The following is a 21,526-nucleotide window of genomic DNA, read 5'->3' as shown; positions in this document are numbered from 1 at the left end:
GGATAAAAACCCAACATTTTAATATGGAATAAACCCGTTTCCTGCTGTCTTTTTTGCTTTTTTAGCCTCACCGTCCCTGCTGTCCTCACCCCTTCATTCTGAACATCTTTCCATTCCTTAAGTGTATCATATTACTTATTCTTTCCAGGCATTTGTGCAACCCCCTTTGTTGGTAACGCCTTGTACTCCCCCTCCCCACAGCTTTTACTTGGTTCCCCTCACCCATTTGTCAGGCCTTATTATTGACCTTTCTTCTTCATTAAGTCCTGCACACAGCCAGATTCATTGTACATCCCCCAACTGAACCATAAGAATTCATGAGGGTAGAGACATGTCCATCTTTTGCAATGTTGCCTGTCTGGTACAGTTCCTAAGGCAGAGATTACTAATTGATTGCCAATATCTATTCTCCCCTATTTAATTAGAGACATCCTAAATTTTGCCAAAGCATGTGGCCACTGAACTGTAGACTACATATCATCGCTACCCTGGTAGCCTGTTATAGCCAAGGGATTCAATTCTAGCATCAGCATGTGAGGAGAAATAGTGTATACTACATAACAGAAAGGTTGTAGGGGCACCTGGGTGGCTCAGTTGTTAAGCATCTGCCTTAGGCTCAGGGCTCGATCCCAGGGTCCTGGGATCGAGCCCTGCATCAGGCTCCCTGCTCTACTGCGAGCTTGCTTCTTCCTCTCCCACTCCCCCTGCTCCTGTTCCCTCTCTCACTGCCTGTCTCTCTCTCTCTGTCAAATAAATAAATAAAATCTTAAAAAAAAAAAAAAGAAAGAAAGAAATGGTTGTAGACAACACGCCCCCTTCCCTCTTCCCCCCTCCCCAAGGTCTGGAAGGGGGACGGGGGACAGTTGTGTTAGACACGGAAGTGAAAGAAACATTTTGAGGCTAGCGGAGCTTACCCGTAAGTCTCGAACAGCTTGATTCTATAAGCACACACGGAAGAAAAATACAATTTCAGTTTGCTGAAGCCATTATATTTTGGGGTCTTTTGGTTGTAGTTTGGATCATGATATCAGTAGGCAGGTAGTCAATAAATATTTTTTAAATGAATGAATGGATGGGTGGATGGTCAGCTAAACTTTTCTATTTTTGCTCTGATGTCTCCTTTTTATCACAGTCACCATTTCTTTCTCGTCTTCAAGGGTCCTCCGTGATCAACAAAACATTTAAGTGTACAGGAATTTAAACAGAGATCACAGATAAATAGACAGACAGGTGTGAGAGACAGAGAGAGACAGAGCGAGAAGGACCAACCAGCAGCAGATCATTTAAAACTTAAAATAATAGGGAACTGTGTTAAGTGCTGGCTAGCTGTATGCTACACTGATTTAGGCACTCTCTGCACATGAATTCATTGAATACCCACAACCATTTTATGAATCAGTACTATTATTGTGCCCATTTTAGAGATGGGGACACTGTGGGCCATAAAGAGTAAATAGCTTGTCTGAAGGACACAAAGTTTTGATGCCCAGCTAGGAACCCAGATAGTCTGACTTCAGAGCCCACACTCTTGATTATTGTATCATAATAAAAGAATAAAGTCCCCAAAGCACAGAATGTCAGTGCTGAAGAAATGTTAGAAAACATCTAATCCGGTTTCTTCTTTTTACAAATGGGAAAAGTGAGACCCAGTGAGAGGAAATGATTTGTTCAAAGAGACACAAATAGAGTCAAGTTTCCTATTTGCAAGAACAACGAGGAGCGTCAGGAATGGCAATTTCCATCCACTGGTATGTGCAGAATACAAAGGAAAAATTGTTCTGATGGAGGAATGTGCCTGGCGTGTATGGGGAGCGAATGGCAGATTACACATGTGCTGGACCGGACATCTGGTCCCAATTCTTCATTCCCTGTTCCTCATCCACACACTTTGTCACGCCACTTTGCAGTACCCTCCTACCACGCTCATTGTCCTTACCCTGTCCATGGTGGGTCTGGGCACGTGATTTGCTTCCCACAATGGAATGCTAACAGACATCTGTGAGCACAGGTTAAAGTGTGCTGGCACAGCTCCACTTGTTCCCTTGCACACCTATGATTTTCCATAGTAAAAATACGTCTCAGTAGATGCTGATTCAAAGAGAGGGTGGAGACACACAGAACAGACCAAAACCAGAGCTGGATCCTAGGAACATTCCCATTAGATCTGCGGACCGCAGGAGAGCTCTCCCAGCCCACCCACAGTCTCCCGAGTGAGAACAGGGATGCTTGTTACTGTCAGGCACCGGGATTTCGGGCAGTTTGTTAGCAGATCAGTATTACGGCAATAGCTAACCAAGGCAGTACCATTCATCGCTGCCAAATGCGCCTGACCCTAGACTATTTCATAATCATTTCACATTTTCTTTGTATCCGTTTACTTGCTACAGCTTCCTGAGTTGGGACCTTTGAAGGGATGAGTAACATCCAATATGCTTTTTATGAACTTGCTGAAATTTGGACGGATGGGGAAAGCAGAGGTTGAGAGCCAGTTTGGAACAACTTCTCCTTTAGAAAGTATGTGAACTTTTCTAAAGGCCATAGGACAGATAGTTAATATCCTGTAGGATCCCCAAACATGGAACATATTAGTACAGCCTATAAAAGCAATAGCCTTGGAGAGTAAGATTTATTCCTTAAAATCATTCATGTAATAATGCTGTTTGAGTATACACTGATACTTATCACCATACGTACTTTGCTCACTGTGATATCATTATTTGTGTTTGAGGCTGTCTCCACTGGCAACTGAACTAGGCAAGAGCTTGGATTTATTTCTTCTAAATCCAGCTTAAAATTCTGGTGCTATCATATGCTGTTAGGATCAGAAATCTAGGAATGTAATACTTCTCTCATGTTAATCACCGCCACTTCCATGGGGTCCCAGGGAGTTCCCAGATAAACAAGTCACGGTAACAGGACAGGACTACATTATTAATAATTGTCCCCACACCTGATGCTGCAGTGCAGTACTCCAGGTAAAGGATGGGCTGGTGCACATGACTATGGTTTCAGGTCTAAATGGAGCCGTTTACTTCTACTGCTCACTGTCCCCATCAATGTAAATCCTGAAATTGTATGATTTCCTGTAGCTGCTTGAAGGGAATCAAATGGGGAATGGGTCATGGCATTGCCACATCTGAGAAGCAGCATGTGGTGCAGTTTATGGGATTCCACACAAGGAATAGGAGGAAAAGCATAAGTGAAGAGACTTGCCCATCCTTCACGGCCCTCTTACACTTTGTCTAAGTATAAGAACTATGGGATCCTGCATTTAAGGCATGGTAATCTTGTCTCCTAGGGAAATTTGGTCTCTGCTTCCACCAATCAGATCACTTTCTGCCTTGGTGAGTGCCCCAGACACAGCTGGCATGGGCGGAAGAATCTGAAGTACATTATGTATCATCACACCTCAGCCTCTATGTTAGGACCAAGCTGAGTATAGACGCTCAAGAGTGTTTGTTAAATAAATAAAGACTTGCGCTAGAAACGATGGCGGCCAGCAAAAGCCAAGTAATAATCCACAAACTAAAGAATTAGCAATCTATCAGGAAGGATCAGAAATCAGTTGATCAATAGCTATTCACTGTGGTTTACGTGCTAGACTTGCGGATACAAAGGCGAAAGAGTCAGAACATCTGTCCTAAATGAACTCAGGGTCTGGGAGATGACATGGTCAATTGTATTGATAACTCTGGGAAACGCCATGCTAGAGCTCAAAGAGTACTCTACGGGATCACAGACGTAGACCAGCCTCTGATCAGACAAGCAAGACCTTCCTAGGAGGCGAAATCCAAGCTGAGTTTAAAGAGTGAGCTAAGGTGAGAAAGGAAGACAGGCAGGCAGAGGGAACAGCAAGACAAAGCATGAAGGCCCACAAAATCTGACGTGTCTGGAGAAAGAAGGTGAAATGTCTGGAATATGGATTATGTATGTGCATGTCGGGGTGTTGGTCTGGGAAGGGACATGATAAATTTGGACAGTCAGAAAGTGACCACTGATGTTTAACTAAAGTTCAGTGGAAGTTCAGAATGAGTAGCAGATCTGCAAGGAGTTGCAGAGTCGGAAGGACGTTCTTCACAACGAGGCAGTAGTAAAAATAATTGCGACAACAATTAACAATAGCTACTGCTCTCGAACCTTGCCTCTGTGGTACATATGTTACATACACCATGTGGCTGTAGCTTCACCCACTCTCTTCGGAGTAGCTGCGGTGACTTTTCATTTTTTATAGGTGAAGCTATAAATGAGGCTCAGACAGGTTGAATGGTTTACCCAAATCACACGGTTCGTAAGGGACACAGCGGTGACTCCAGCCCATGTCTGTGTGCTCCCAAAACAGATGCTCTTAACTTCCAACTCATAGAATTGTGAAATGCACTTTAATGATAGGGGAAATGTGGTGAGGCAGAGATGGGGGTTATACATTTTATATAAAGACTGCACCATTGGCCACCCCCAGAGTTCTGAGGTGCCGGGCCCCATTAGGGAGCCCGAGAAGCCACAAAGATTATAAAATGGATCCGCAGGTGTCTGCACTTACCTCCCTAATGCATTCTCCCAGAAGAACCTGCTGTCATCTATTCCAGGAGACAGATATTCACCCTGAAGTTGTAAAGAGCAATTTATAAAAAAGTGCACCGAAAAAGTAAAACCTAGTGCTTGAAGCTAATGGTTGGACAAACTGGGGCAGAAAATAGCTTATTATTATTATTTAATTTCCCAAAAGAGTGCACAGTTTCATCCTATTTATCATAAAAGTCACTGATATAATAAAAGCATCTCATCACATCAGCAGTCATTTCTACAAATAGAGCGTTGACGCTTTAGATATTAACATGTGTTATAAATGTCATTGATATATTAAGACTTTTCAGACTGTCTATCTAAAAATAGAGGAAAAGCCAGAGGGAGGGAGGAGGCAGACACAGAACTGACTAATTCGATCAGAAAAAGGGGAACCTATTCTTGCACGATTAAATCTTCTGTTTGTGACCAATGCAAGTAAACACCCGAGTCTGATTTATGATTTGAATTCTATTCACCAGAGACGGTGATGCAGAGAACAGACTGGGGCAGGAAGACAGGGAGGAAGGAAGAGAGAAGGAGAAACAAAAGTATGTGGATTTAAGGGATTTTAATATCTAAAAAGACTCAACTAATGCTCTCAAACTGTCTTACTTTGCGTATCGGGAAACTAAGTCTTGGAGAGGCTACCCAATTCCATCTACCCCAGTGTTCCTTGGTGTTAGACAAGAAAAGCTTCAGAAATCTGGGCTCTAAATCAGATATTTAAGGAGAAAATTGGCATTTTTTTCTAAAGAAAAGTGGGAAGCTCTGTGGGTGGAGGAAGCAGGCATTGGCAAGACGTGGGCATAGGAGTCAGAAAGAAAGGAGAAGGGGAGCACGAGCAATGACTTGTACTATTCAACAGGAGTGTTACATATATTATCTGACTTCATATTCCTGACAGCCCTGGAAAGGTGGGCAATTAGACCCATTTTACTCGTGAAAGCCCAGGTTAGTTAAGTCATGTGCTCATGGATGAATAAGTAGATTGCCTTTACTTATCCATGTCTCCTGAGGTGCCAGGCTCATTCACAGCTTCACAGCCCAAGGACAGAGTTCCTACTGTACATTTTAACTTAAGCCTTCACCTTGGCATCTTAGTGCCACGGGTAGACAGTGCAATCACCTGGGCCAACCAACTCACTGCAGAGAAGAGCTCCCTCGAGGTCACAGGCACACTGGGCATGAGTTCTCCCTTCTCTGCCTGGCCTAAACCTTAGCATTGCTTCCTTTCCTTCTTTTCCTTGGGCAAAACTGTATGGCAAAGCCAATTCCTGGCCTACGTGAAACACACAGGGTTGCCCAGTTCAATGAAAAAATAATAGAAGCCAGTTATTGTACAATAAAGTTCTGTATTGATGAACTGTACGAATAACAAGAAGTCTAGTTTTTAAAGCCTTGAATTCAATTCATCATCACAGACGGTACAGAACAAGCCATGGGGGGCATGCCATATGGGGGTGGCAAAAGGCACATGGGAAGAGGGAAGAAAAGAGATTTTGTAGAATTCAAAAATAAATACTATGAAAATGATAGTTGTAGTTTGCTAATTCAAACTGGTGCTATTGATGTTGCTGTTTTATTTTTAGGGCTCTCTTAAGCTTCCCTGGAGCCTTTTAGCTATAGAGAAAGCAAAGGAGGCTGCTTCAGCTTCTCCTCCTCCCCCTGCCTCCTCCTCTGCCTGCTCCTCCCTCTTCTCCCCTACCTCATTCACTTTAACCTTCCCCCTCTTTTTCTTACTCATCTGGTCACTGAAATGGTAAATACCACCCCCCCCCACCTGCACCATGATAACGGCTTATAATAACCCCTAAGGAATTTTGCAACAGTTTTTGAAGCTTTCAAAATACAAATGATTTTACGGTAAAGACAATACTTGCTTAGGGGCGCCTGGGTAGCGCAGTGGTTAAGCGTCTGCCTTCGGCTCAGGGAGTGATCCCAGCGTTCTGGGATCGAGCCCCACGTCAGGCTCCTCCACTAAGAGCCTGCTTCTTCCTCTCCCACTCCCCCTGCTTGTGGTCCCTCTCTCGCTGGCTGTCTCTCTCTGTCAAATAAATAAATAAAATCTTAAAAAAAAAAAAAAAGACAATACTTGCTTAAAGTAAAAATAAGCTAAATAAACTGGAGATCTATAAAATAGAAAGTAAATGCTCTTCAGTGATCTCACCCCCAGGGATGCCACTGCTTACAGTGTGGTTAGGAAGCAGCGCCTGGTCGCTGGTGGCACCGCTCTGGCTTTCGTTTTCTCGGGTTTGGGTCCCAACTCTACCACTTCTGACCTGTGTGACTTTGGGCAAGTGACTCAACTTCTCTGGTTTCATTTTCTTCAAGTGAAAATTGGGACTGGATGTCACGACCTGTCTCTCAGGATGGTTTGTGAGGACTGAATGTAATGACGCGCATCAGTCCAAAGTCTGACCCACACAGACAACCCCCACATGCTAGCTACTCTAGCATACTCTCCCAGATACACACGTGTGTCTGAACAACTGGCTAATTCCATATATTGTAGATGGAACAACTGTTTCCCCTTAAAATATTATGTGGGCCTCTCTTGATGTCTGCAGACACGAACTCATTCTTTGGGAACATTTAGTCCAGTTAACGGGTGCACCTGCTCAGTTCTTCACTGATGGTGATTGTGAGTCTCCTCTCTTATTCGTTTTTCTTTTGCAAGCAAGGCTGCAGTAACCATCCTAACCCATTTGTTAACCTAATTTGAAATGCTCCTCAATTGTATCACTTAAATGGTCTGTTTGTTTGATGAAGGCTTGCTGGGTGGCATGACCCCCTTTGACAAGAGGAGGAGAAGATTTTCAATGGTCATTTTGCTTGGACTTTCTTTTTCTGACTGCCTCCCATGGCTGTTCATTCAGCAAAGGTTTATCTGCACCCTCTGTGCGTTCAAAGATAACCCAGCACAGCGTGTGTGTGGAGACCCCACTATGTGATGGAACCATGATGTAGATACTACAGAGACAAGGAGGCACTGAGTGTGGCAAAAACAAATCTGAAGTTGTCTCCCAGTTTTGGTAGAAAACCTTTGGAATTGACATTATTACTGCTCTACAAATGCCTCTTGCGTTTTGGCTACTCTCAAGACTTTTTTGAAAAAGAAAATTTGGCCCTAGCATCCCCTGGGGCCTGAGGATGACCTGGGTCTTAGGAGAGGCTGACTGGGTTTATCTATTTTTTGTCTGCGTCCTAACTCCGTGGCACCCTATCACAACCACAGCCAAAGGGTGCTATGAGAAACCTCTGATTTTCTACTTCTCAGCACTCAACTCCCTTGTGCTTAGGGAGATATTTCCTTGCCACTTTTCTGCTCCAAAATATCATAGGCAAAAACCACTGAGACTCGGTGTGCAGCAGGACTGGGAGGAAAACCAGAGAAAACAGTAAATGGGGAGAGGAAAGAAAGAGCTGACATTTTCTCCTAGACTGAATAATGTATTTGAATGTTTCATTTTGCTATAGATTGAAAGGGGCTTAAGGGTGAAAGAGGTGAGGAGGGGGGAAGGAATGAGAAAGATAGAGGGATGTGTGAGCCCCAAGAGATGGGCATTGCAATCTAGGAAGTTATTTCTCAGCTGGGCTTAGTTCTAAAGTTCACTACTGAATTATGTGTTAGATGTTGAGAGACTGTCCCTGGTGTACTCAGAACACCTGTAATAGAATGTGCTGGATGTGGGATGATCCCTCCACCTCAGGACTTATCACAACCCCTTCAAACCCCTCTCTGAGCTTTGTCTCTTTTTTTCACTTCTTAATTCCCCCTCTCTTTTTTTCTCATAGTTATTTATAAGTTACAGAATAGAGGCTAAGTAAATGTTTGCTTACAACCATCTGAACGTTCCCTTCTTGCAACAGAAATGATATCAAAAACAACAGGACTAGAGTAACTCCACACTAAAAATGCTTTGGATACTATATGAACTCTGAGGAATAAAATATGGTTCACTTTATCCCAAATGATTGTCCTTAAAAGGTGAGTGAATTAAGTCTATGGATACCTAGACTGATTCCTCATACATTAGGAAAATATGTACGCTGAAAATATATGATATATACGATGACAATGTTCTTTTGAAAAAAAAATGTTCCAAGATGGATGCAAATTAGTTAAGACTTCTGTAACCTTCTGTAAAAGGTTATAGTATTTAAAGAAAAATATGAACTTACCAATTAAACTTTAATGACACTCCAGGTGAGTGCAAGAATAAACACAAAGTAGATGAAAATTTGTATTAATATTTGGCACAACTGCTCAGAAAGGTGAAAGGGGAAAATGCAATGACAACTGAGTTGTCATAAAGACTTCCTATCAGCGTCTCATAAAATTTAGCACATAGAAGACACATACTTCAAATATGAGGTAAAGGATGGAGGGAAAAAAGAAAGGGGGAGAGAAGAGAAGACATGAAAGAAAGAAAGGAAAGAATGATGGATAAAAGAGAAAGGAAGACAAGGCAGAACTTGTGGATGAAGGTAAATGATTGGCGTTATTTTGTGATATCACAGCGGATGAGAAAGCAGTTCAAAGGAGCAAACATTCATTGTGAGTGGGTGGGGGGCGCGGGATCCTATGGGGAGTCTGCAGGGAAGTTACTTGATAACTTAGAAGATCCCAGCCATAATCAACAGCAGGGAGTGAGGGGAGCGTTGGAGTGCCTGGTTTAACTAACAGGCTTCACTAGCAGACTAGACTAGTTTCTTTTTCAGATTTTCCACTTACTAAATATATGGCCTTGGACCAATTATTGAACTGTGCCTCAGTTCTCTCAGATGTAAAGTAGATTATAATACCTAGGGCCATAGGAAGAATGGAATGCTAAATACATACTAAGAGTTTAGGATAGAGTCTGGGCAGATTAAGATCCCCTTATTGCCATTATTATTAGTATTTGTATCAGTATTAATAACTACTATCACCCTTTTGAAAAACAATGGCTCAGTACGTAAAAGAAACCTACATGTATATATCCCCTTTGCCCCAGCAATCTCCCTCCTGGAAATGGATCTCTATAAAATAATTCAACAAAAGGATAGAGCTAAGTGCTCATCACTGTAGCATTAGCTGTAATTGCCAAAAAAAGGGAACAACTTAAATGTCCATCAATAGGGGAATAATTTATAGTAAATTATGATGTATCAACATAATAGGGTATTATGCAACCATTACAATGATAATTATGACAATGTAGCATCATGAACAAATGCTTACAATTTAATGTGAAGCAAAAAAATATAAAATGATATATACAGTACAATTGTAGCTGTGTAAAAATATGCATGCATATTGGCAAGTACTAGCATCTTATATGCAAACACTGAAATAATTACGTACGGGTGTACACTTAAAGATTTGTTTTTCCTTTTTATAAATTGTTTTTTAATATTGCTTTGAAACCATCTATTCAATAATAAACACATGCAGCAGGAGATGACTGAAGAGAGAAGCAGACTTGCTATAACTCACATCAGTGAGTTAGTGGTAAAAACAGATTTGCTTAGAGACATGCATACAAGGGCTTTGGGACATTTATGTGGGGAATATTTATGAATAATCAGCAAAGAGCTAACACTTATATAATTTTTACTATGTGCCAGGTACTCCAGACTGTGTGCTTAATGCATTTTATACATTGAATTTTTTATAATAACAGTATTTTATAGATGAGAAAAGTAAGGCCCAGTGTGGTTAAGCAACTGGCCAGAAGTCAGATAGCTACTAAATAGTGGACTGGGACTTGAATCTAGGCAGTCTTATCCCCAAATCCATGTTGTTAATCATCAAATACGCTGCATTCAGCCAGGGGCTTTCTGGGTGCGCGAACAACGCACTCACACCACACAGAGCCCCCACTCAGAAAGATCCCATGTGTGGCAATTAATGCTCCGTTGTTGTGGTCTTAAAATTCTTAATAATTTTACCTTTGAATTTGTGTTTTGTAAGTGAAGTCAGATGGGACAAGGGAGCATGTTCTGAGGGCTTGGAGCCACTGCTTCCATGTGGTTCCACTTCCTTAAGAGCATGTGTTCTTAGATGCTGCTTCCTACCCATGGTGTCTTGGGCCTTGCCCAGACCTCTACCTCTCCACCCCCACCTCATGGCCACTGCTACCCTGCATCCAGGGTGGTGGCCAGATCACATCAACAGAGCAAAGATCATGTTTTACCATCACCTCCTGTCCTCAGTGGGGGCCTGCATGAAGTCACAGGGCAGACTGGGACCAGGCATGCTCCCCATGGAACTGTGGGAGGGGGCAAGGCAGTGGGTGTCTTGCCACGGGTTGGCATCACCATGATGCATTCAGTGGGCAACAAGGCAGCGACCTCTTGCTTACCCGTGATCCAGGTACTTAACAATGTCAACGAGAGATTGGTAATCTCTTAGAGTGTTGTCCCTCTGCCATGGCTTGGGGCAATGGACCTGTGGGAAGTGGAGATTGACCTTCTCACCCTTGACCAATACCCAATTATCTATTTTGCAATGGTCCCTGCAAATCATGCAACTGATCTTATGCTTTGCTATGGTTTTATTAAAAAAAAGAAAACATAAACATAAACACAAATGCATTTAAAAGGGAGACTCTTGGCCTTGGCCCACCACACAAATCAGAGGGCACAGCAGGGGGAGAATCACAGAAATGATGTTTCTGCCAGTGGCCTGAGATCATATGTTCTGTACAACTTTATTCAGATAATATGACTTAATCCAGGGGTAGAACTTACATCATCTTGGCCGTCTCCAAAACCAGAAGTCATAAAGGCTTTTGGCAGATGCTGTGTCATCAAGAAAGGAGAGGCTAGTCCATGGTTATGCACATGCTTGTCACTGTTCCCCTTGGACTGGAATCCAGGTATTCCATAATTATGTCACCTGTGTGCTCTTTCACTAGTCACTTTAGTCACTCGGAAAAGGGAGAACATCATGTTTCCCAGGTTGTTCTGAGAAATAAATCAGGTAATGTCCATAAAGTGGTTATTAGTATAGTGCCTGGCAAGAGTAAGCATTCAGCAAATTTCACTTATTATCCAGAGCTGAGGCTTATATAGCAGCCTAGGTATTGAAGTGAGAACTTTATGCTTCAGATACCATACGGGAGAGGGGACGATTAAGGATGACATTCTGCTGAGAAAGTTTAAGAACCAGATAGTTTAATCTTGCAGGAGTTAAGCAGACCTGAACGGCAGGTACTTACAGGTAGAACCTATATATATAGATATAGATATATATAGGGAATATATGTGTATTATATATGTATGCATATATACATACATATATACACACATGTATATATACATATATACATACATATACACACATATGTGTATGTGTATATGTATGTATATATAAATGTATACGCATGTATGTATATATGTAGGTATATGTGTATGTATATATGTATGTATACACACACATATATATTATGTATATATAATACATATATATGCCAAATATATATACACACATATATATTCCCCCCCTCAGAAACATGCTTTGAATGGGCTCATGCACTGTTACAAGGCTTGGTTGAGTTCCCAAAGTTATGTGAAACACCACATGGTAGAGATAACGTTGGTTTGACAAATCAGAGCAAGTGCTGTCAGCCTACCCTTCGTACGTGAAAAAAAAAAATGTTTCCATGCGGGCTTTCAAATTCTTAGACTCTTATTTTTACTTTCTAAAAGACTTTATTCATTTATTTTAGAGAAAGAGAGAGAGAGCAGGGGTGAGGGGGAGGAGCAGAGGGAGAGGGACAAGCAGACTCTTGAGTTCAGCACGGAGCCTGACACGGGACTCCACCCCACGACCCTGAGATCATGACCTGAGCTGAAATCAAGAGTTGGACGTTTAACTGACAGAGCCAGGCGCCCCTCAAATTCTTAGACTTTTAAATGGATTATTAGATACACAGAAACTCACAGCTGGAGGGGGGCTTTTTTTAAAGCTCTCTTTTAACAGATAAGTTAGTGATAATGTTAGTTAGACTGTGAGGGAAGAAACTAATACTGCTGACAACTTAATGTGATAAAATCATTGCATACAGTTTAAAAATCAACTTTACGGAGGCATAATTTACAATAATAAGACAAATGCTCGTATTTCAAGTATTCGAATCAATGAGTTTTAACAAATATATACCTTTAACCACTATCTCAATCAAAATATAGAATATTTCCAATACCCCCAAAAGTTTCATTGGTGTTCCTCTCCAGTCAATTTCTCACCCTCTGCTCCTGGCAACAGCTACTCTGATTTCTATTACAATAGATTATTTTATCTATTCTAAAACTTTAGGTTAGTGGAATCACACAGAATACACTCTTGTGTCAGGCTTCATTCGTTCAGCATATTGTTTTTGAGACTCAGTGACTATATCTGTCAGAGTTCTCCAGAGAAATGGTGTATCTAGAGACAGATAGTATTGCATAGTATAATATAGTATAGTATATAGTATCTATATAAAGAGACTGTGAATAAGGTATCGGCTCACAGAATCATGTAGGCTGGAAGTCCCAAGAACTGCTATCTATAAACTGGAGATCCAGGAAAGCTAGTGATGTAGTTCAAAGGCCTGAGGGCCAGAGAGCTAATGGTATAAATTCCAGCCTGGGTCTGAATGCCTGAGAACCGGAAGCCTCGAGAGCCAGAGGTTGATGTCCGGGCTCAAGTAGTCAGGCAGACAGCAAATTCAACAGACCTCTGCCTTTTTGTTGTATTCAGATCCTCAGTGGATTGCATGAAGCTCATTCACATCCATTAAGAGCAATCAGCTTTCCTCAGTCTACCTATTCAAATGCTAATCTCATCCAGAAACCTCCTCACAGACACACCCAATGTAATGTTCAACCAGCTATCTGGGCATTCTGTCCCATAGTCAAGCTGACACATAAAATTAACCATCACACTGATGTGCTGCATATATTAGTTTTATTCCTATTGCTGATCAGTATTACACACTATGGATACAGCCTATTTGTTGATCCCGTCACCTGTTGTTGGACATTATTCCAGCTTTTGGAATAAACTGGAATAAATAAACTTTGTTTTTAAATAAAGCTGCATAAATATTCCTGTATAAGTCTTTTTTTGTGAACAGGTATTTTCTTTTGGGGAAGAAGGGGGTAAAAAAAAATTATTATTATTATTATTATTATTATTATCATTTCTCTCGGGGGAATTTTGGGTCATGGGGTATGTTTTTTTAACTTTGTAAGCTACCAAAGTATTTTTCAAATACTTGTGCCATTTTGCACTCCCACCAGTAATGTCTGTTAGTTAATCTTAAAAATAAAAACTGACAGTTACTTTACCAGCAAAAGATGGGCTTATTTGGTAATAAAAAGGAAACCGCAATCAGAACACTGAAGGTACGGCGAAACCATAGGCAAGCCCAGGGAACAAACAAACGAGATGCACACCTTTTAAAGGAGAAAAGGGTAAGGCTAGAGGGCTGTTCCCGAACTAAAAGTCCTTTGGAGTAAACTGGAAGTTGAAAGTGTGGTGGTTTTTCATTGGCTGAGCTGTTGGGTGGGTGTGTGTGTGTGGGGGGGTGTTGAGGACAGCCTCTGGCAAGTACGAATAAGGTCAAGTCCATTTCTTCCTGTTGGGTCTGCTATTGACTACAGGTGTTAAGAGTGTGGGAGCGCCCCCTGCTGAAGTCTCCCGACTTGGTTTTTTGCGAGGTTACTAATTTTCATGTTTGAGAAATATTTGTTAAATTAATAATTTAAGTAATTATTTTATTAATAATGAATAAAGGAATCACAGGTTTTTAGATTTCCATGAAACAATTCCACAACAAATTTCTCTATGAGAAATTGTTTCTTTTTTCTTACTAGAGTAACAAGAGGGGTCATTGTACATATTAAACTGATCACCAAACTGCTTTCAGAAATATGAAGTCCTCAGATTTACGATTGTTGTAAAAATAAATTTCAGCACAATGCTATACACGTACAGTTTAAAATACCATAAATCTGATGAAAAAGATTCAAAGTGAGCAATATAGGTAGTATGTTATTAAGCAAGAGAAGCTATTTATATTCCAACCACAAACAACAGATTTTTTATAAATATTGCTTCCTTTTCCTGTCATATGATAGTAGGATTGTATCCTATATTATAGAAAAGTGTACAACCTTGCCATGGGGGCTTGCTATATTCCTTTGGGCTGCTATAACAACAATCACAGACCAGACAGCTTATAAACCACAGAAACTGGTCAGGTGAGGGTCCTCCAGGTCACAGACTTCTTGGATCTTCACCTGGCAGAAGGTGCAAGGGAGCTCGGTGGGATCGCTTTTATAATAAGAGCACTAGCCTCATTCAGGAGGGCTCTACCCTTATGACCTCATCACCTCCTAAAGCCCCACCTACTTAATACCATCGCCTTTGGGGGTTAAATTTTCAACACACAAATTCGGGGAGGGAACACCAACATCCAGGCCATGGCAACCCCACACTGTGGTTGTGTTCACATTGTCCACGAAAAGCAAAAAAACTGGGAATGACTACAGAACCTCAACCAGTGCTGACTAAAATTCCAAAATCTGTCTCCATAGTATCCTGGCACAGACCCAAGGAGGCAGTAAGCCCTCAGAAAATGAACTGTATTTATCTCTACACCTTCCATATCCAAGAGCGCTGCAAGGATTCCTTCGGGGCCCTATGGGGACATGGCAAATAGAACTACACTGATCTTTCTGTCCTGCAGGTCATCTGGAGCTCGGATCATAGCAATATGCTATACTCATGTTTGTAGGACACTTTGCAGGCCCTAAATGGTTTGTGGTTTCTGCTCTGATTTGACTGAAGGACTCTTCTTCCAAGTCTGTAAAGCAGGAACTCTTCTTGCCCCCACTTGCAGACGAAGAGAAGTTTATGGGCTTCCATGAGCTTGCCCAAGACCACACTGATGACATCGCTGCTGTGACTTTGGTTCTGTCCCACCTCTCAATGCCAGTGCGCCACCAATGACCATCGCTACTGATGGGTTTCATGTGCTCCAAAACACTTCTGTTTTTACTCAATGGTAGAGGTGTTTCATGATGGGAATCCCAATGTCACTCCTTTTCATGGTTCTCTTTGCCTTTGTGGAGGTAGCCTGAAGTCTGTGGTGGAGGTGTGAATTGAACTTTCAACTTCTGATGACAAAATTCCCCGGGCCATGCACAGGGCTGTGTTTATACATAATCATCTCATCAGGGGGTTATGAGGCCTAATTAATTACTGTTTGTAAAGCAGCCTGAGATATGAAGATGAAAGGTTTTATCAGAGTGCACAGTACTGGTGACAGTATAAGCACAGTGTGTGCAGAACTAACAGAAATGACTTATAGCCCGTGCGGCAGAGAGAGTCAGTGGGAGGGCTTCATTAGCACAACACCTGCACACACCGAGATTCCCGGGAGGCACAGGCTCCAGTCCTAGCAGACAAACCTCACTGTTTTCATCCTCTGGCTGTAGCTGACTGAATGGACTCCAACCATCAACGGCTTTAGCTGCAGCTTGCATTTGGCCTTGGAGGCAGACTGCATATGTCCTTCATTTTGAGGGACTGTGTTTATAGCAGACGGATCAATGGGGTGACAGTTCCCTGGGCATCTTCATGTGGAAGACCACATTGGATCTGCTTTTACATTTTAAGAGGATTTTTTATTCTTCTGGAAAGAATATTTAAAATGTTGTTTGGAACAGTGGTTGGGTCCACAAGCTTGAGAGGTCAGATCTGGGCTCCAATTCCTTCTATTTGCTAGTTGGATAAACTTGGCCTGGTTACTTACTTAACATCTTGAGCCCTTGTTTTCCTCATCTGAAAAACGCTTTGTTGCCAGTAGGAGATTTAAATGAGCAGTTACTAAGTCTTGTGCTTTGGGACCACTCCACAAATGAGAGCTTTAAGGATTCAGAACAAAGACAGTACACAGAGCTTGCCCCAGAGAGGGAAATGAGGAGCCCTAGAGAGGGAAACAGTGGAGGCAGCAAGTCTAAAAATTGGTGAGTGTAATTCTCAATTCACGCCTCACTTCCTATGCTATGAAAACACAGGATGCCCCAACACAGTAAGATCTCACAGGGAGCTTGAATTATTTTATTACATTGTCTATCTATCTATGTATCTATCTATGTACCTACCTACCTACCTACCTACCTAAGAACCGCCTTTGGACTCAGAGATATTGGGGCTCCAAACTCACCCTATTCCCTCACTGTATCATCTTGGGCTATGTCAGAGCTTCAGTCTCCTGTAAGAATTGGGATCTTACATTGTTATGGACTGAATGCTTGTCCTCCCTGCCCCCCTCCACCAAACACATATGTCTCCCAGTGTGATGGTACTAGGAGGTGGGACGTCAGGAGGAACTAAGTTTAGATGATTCCATGAGAGTCATGCCTCATGATGGGATTAGTATCCTTATAAGAAGAGAAAGAGACTGAGACTTGATCTCCCTCCCCCATGTGAGGACATAGCGAGGAAGGAGCCATCTGCAAGCCATGAAGAGGGACCTTTCCAAAACAGGGCCATGCTGGCATCATGATCTCAGACCTCCAGCCTCCCAAACTATGCAATATGAATTCCTGTTACTTAAGCCACCTAGTATATGGTATTTTGTTAGAGCAGCCTAAGTTGACTAAGATACATCTAGATCTACATCTCTACATATATCTCTGTATCTCTACATATCTACACACATTACAGATACATAACAGCTACATAATGGTATCATTTTAATGCTCAAATAAGGCCAAACACCTAACCTAATGCTGACACTGAGCCACCTGTTAAAAACTAGTTCTTCCCTCCTCTTTTGTTTTACTATAGAAGTCAGCAGTGGAGCTTTAGTTCCTTGTTGACAGTTAGCTCCTTCTTGGTTCCTGGACAACAGAACTGGATGCCTGATGACTGTTCTAGAAGCAAAGGTGTTTAGAGCTAAGGAGGGAAGCCTCCAGATGAAAAATGTATTTGTATGTGCAGTTCCATTATTACTATTATTTACCTGCACTCAGAGCAACTGCTGGGGAGACAAAAGCCCCAGCAGGACAGCAGAGTGTGATTTATGACATCTTCCCTTCTGCAGGAGCTGGAGTGCGCTCTCATTTGCCAAACATTACCTGTATTCCTTGGAACAAAATTGCAAGAGACTGCAGCTTCCTCTATCGGGCAAGCTGAAATAGCAGGAGGGGTTAATGTATTTCACGATGATTTATAAAATATGCTTAGCGACTTATGAATATGGATATGATTTCTGCAAACAAAAGGTCATACGGCTCTCAATTGGGGGACACAATATTTAAGAATGCAATGCCATGAGGGCCTAAGGTGAGGAAAGAAGTTCAAGAAGAAAGGCATTCAAAGGGTCCAAGAGGAGGCACACATTGGCAAAAATAGATAAAGATCAAGAAGAAGGCAGGAAATAGAGGCTGCCCTGATGTCAGAGAGAGACTGGCCAAGGGAAGTGCAAGATGTAAACCAAGAGGGGTCAGAGGAGGTGAGAAAGGTAAAATGGGAGCTCAAAGCATTTAGGGAAGAGAAGAAAGGAGAAACAGGTCAAGGCCACCTTGAAGTATTAATGTCTTCAGAGAGAATGGGGGAAAAAAATCCTTAATAATGGAAAAAAGTTGTGAAAGTCTTTCCTGTGGCATTTAAAGTAATAAATATGTATAACTCTCAGGGGCTGTATGGCATGTGGTATATGGAAACATGGCTATTTTTCTGGTATTCAATTAAAGAATACTCAGTAGAATATAGTCAGGCATCCTATAAGACTGATCTCATGACCAAGGTTAAAGAATTTCTCAAGTGCTTGGAAGTTTGATTTGTGTTATAAGACTTGATACTTGGACTGATCTTAAGGTATTACAGAATTTTCCACGTGGTTTGATTGGCTCATTCAGACACTAAAATAACATATGGGGTATGAAAAAAAAAAAAAGGAGATGATATTTCATGAGGATCTACTTTGGCCAGGACTTTCACACACACATCTAATTCATATTTCCCAAAGAATGTTGTGTCTTTGTCCCATTTGATTCTCCACCCAAAGAAGAGGGCATGATTCAGTAGCACATACTATGTTATTTATAACTTATTTGCATCCATTGTGATAATAGGACTTCAAATCACTCCTTTCCTATTCTTAACCCATGTAAGTAATATGGGAAGTATTTTATCTGAAGCTCCAGGGTCACATCACATCCATCTGACCATAATCAACATTGGTTAGTTCAGAGATGGATAAAGGACCCGAGTCTGCACCCACAGAATAAAAATGCTGAAGAATAATCAGAACTCAGCAACAAACAGTGATCCAGTTTTGATGATCACACTGGATCTTCTGAATATACCCCTTCCTGGAGACTTCTTAGTTAAAAGAGCAAATGCTTTCTCTTTGTCTCTCTTTTTGAGTTGGTCTCCATCACTTGTAATCAAGGGCTCTAGTGAGCACAGATTCTATGACCAGTATTTTTGGAAGACGCTGAATCCTACATATCATTTCTGGAGATTTATAATGCATATTGACATATAAAATTCTTACAAGGTTCTACCTTAAATATATTTGCTTAATTTTGTTTAATCCAGCAATCTGCAAATACATTCGGGCATGCCAGTTTTTTTTCCCCCTAAAATATCTATTTAAATGCTCTGTGGATAACATTTTACAGAATATTCTTAAGGATTAGCTGATCCAAATAAATTTTCATAAGCGTCTAATGGGTTAAATATTTAGGTTAAAAATTAAAGTTAAATTATTCTTCTTTTCATATAAGTAAACCAAGTAAACCAAGACTTACTTAACCTAGGTCTCAGAGTAAATGGCAAAGTTGGCAGATGGGATAGGAATGCAGGTCTACTAACTCTAAAGACCTTTGTGCAGATCCTTGAGACTGAAGGGAGCCCAAGACAAAAGTAAGAAATCAGAGCCCACACCTTATTTATTTATAGTTCCTAGAAATTCATCAAAGAGCATTTGCCAAGGTGTCTGTGGAACCACTACCAAATACTCAACTCCTACGGAAGCTAAACTCTGTGCACTCATGGAAGTCCCCTTTCATTTAGTATTTAGTATTCATCAGATACATTCTGATAAACTCTGGCGAAGCCTTCCAGAAGCTTCAGCTCTAACTTTTTCAACATCGCTCAGCAACCAAGTAAAGAAGTTGGGATTTAAATCCAGATGTCTGAAACGAATACACATACTTTTAACAACTCTGGTCTATTTCCTCTTTGCAAGTAAGATAAGAAATATATGGGTCTAATTTTTGTCCAATGAAGCATATGAGAGGTACTCATGGAAGATGGTCAGAATGTGCTGAGGAAGATTTCAGAGAAGGAAGTGCTCAGTTTAGGCTGAAAATGATCAATAATAAATTCACAGGGAGGTGGCCATTGAGTTGTATCTTAAGAAAGAGGTGGAATTTTGACAGATTGAGAGGATCGGGGAGGAACATTTCAGAGCCTCTGAGATCTGTATGTATTGCTTTATTTCTCTTGGGCAACGAACACACTGACATCAGTTTTAGAATCTATTAGGTCCTCAGTTAATTGGTAAGTACTTTTTCCTAAAAGAATGGCTGGTATAAACCAATGTTTAGATCTGCTCTTAACGAGGCTTCTCAGTCAACCAACCTTGACCCAAGGTCTTCTACAATTCTAGAGGAGAGAAGCTGTACAGATATGTAAAGATAATTTTTAAAAACCCATTTTGAATGTTCCCTATGAGAAAAAGGGATGTGTCCTGGAACGGGGGGTCTTCTGAAAGACAGGATTCTCCCAACTTGTCTAGTTAATGATTCCCATCTCTGAGTTTTTTTTTTTTTAGCTTAGCAAACAATATCTAATGAATATAAGAGAATTGGGATTTTCATAGGATGCAGGCATAGGTGTTCACAGTAAGAGTAATATTTATGAATCAGCTATACTGTACAGCTGATACCCATTTATTATCTCAATAAATCTCATGACACATGACACTAACATCCCCCATTCTCCCAATAGGTAAATTAATCTTCTGGGATTAATTCAAGGGACTTGTTTTGAATTTTTCTGCTTTATTTCCTTCCAAATCCCTCTTCTTCCCCATATGCTGCTGCAGCTGATTGGCATAGAGACTTCCAGCCACCCAGTGAGTCACGAAGTTTCCAACCAGAGTTTATGCTGAGTAATGTGAAACAAATCTTCCCTATTATTTCAAATGACACTGGGGGTAGACAGGAAGGAGGAATTAATGAAAAATCAGGTTGACAGGATTTTTAAAAAATAGAATTGTACTAAATAGAGGTGCATCCTATGGCCATTTAAAGAGCATATAGAAACAAAGTCAATTACTTGAATTGGGTTGACAAATTGCAATCTTAGCCAGGCCCATGAAAGACCTGCTTTAATAATGACCTAAAATAATTTGTAATTATCTTGTAGATTCAGCGAGGGTGTACCTTCCTTGAGTGTTAGTTTCTGTAGTCAGTGCTTACGGCAAAAATTGTGTATGGTCTAAATTGCCCTTGAAAATCCCTCAAGTAATAACAATTACAACCATAAGTAGATAGTACTTAATACGTGCCAAATACTTTGTACATAAGTACAGCCCACCCTCAGAACAATCCTATGAGGAAGCCCAATTATCATCCCCATTTTATAGTACAGAAAACTGTCACAGAGAGATTGAACCATTTGTCAGTGTCCTATTGTTTAAGTGGTAGTTCTGGGAGTTACAACTAACTGATCAACCCAGCTCCAGAAACTGTGTCCTTAACCACTATACCCTACTGCCTGTTATGCATAAAATACCAGTACCCTTCTTCATTTCGGCAGCTGACTTGATTTAGGGGTCATGGTGTATAATCACTTCTCTTAGCACCAGAAGCATGCTCGTGACAAGACGCTCACACTGTGATGGCGCAGCAGTGGACTGACACTCCCTCCCCAGCGTGAGGGCAGCCTATGCATCCCAAG

The 21,526-nt window shown here is 41.2% G+C and overlaps 1 long non-coding RNA gene across 1 annotated transcript in view; it reads right to left on the bottom strand.

Annotated features, from left to right (window-relative positions):
* The window catches only part of LOC125283269 (uncharacterized), a 40,009-nt gene that overhangs the window by 15,142 nt on the left and 3,341 nt on the right, over positions 1-21,526 (bottom strand). The window contains exon 2 of the long non-coding RNA XR_008959960.1: positions 4,541-4,602. This is a non-coding gene — a long non-coding RNA (uncharacterized LOC125283269). The remainder of the gene's footprint in view (positions 1-4,540; positions 4,603-21,526) is intronic.

The sequence above is a fragment of the Ursus arctos genome, unplaced genomic scaffold, assembly GCF_023065955.2.
Source record: "Ursus arctos isolate Adak ecotype North America unplaced genomic scaffold, UrsArc2.0 scaffold_18, whole genome shotgun sequence".
Classification (NCBI taxonomy): domain Eukaryota; kingdom Metazoa; phylum Chordata; class Mammalia; order Carnivora; family Ursidae; genus Ursus; species Ursus arctos.
This window is presented reverse-complemented; position numbering and strand designations above follow the sequence as displayed.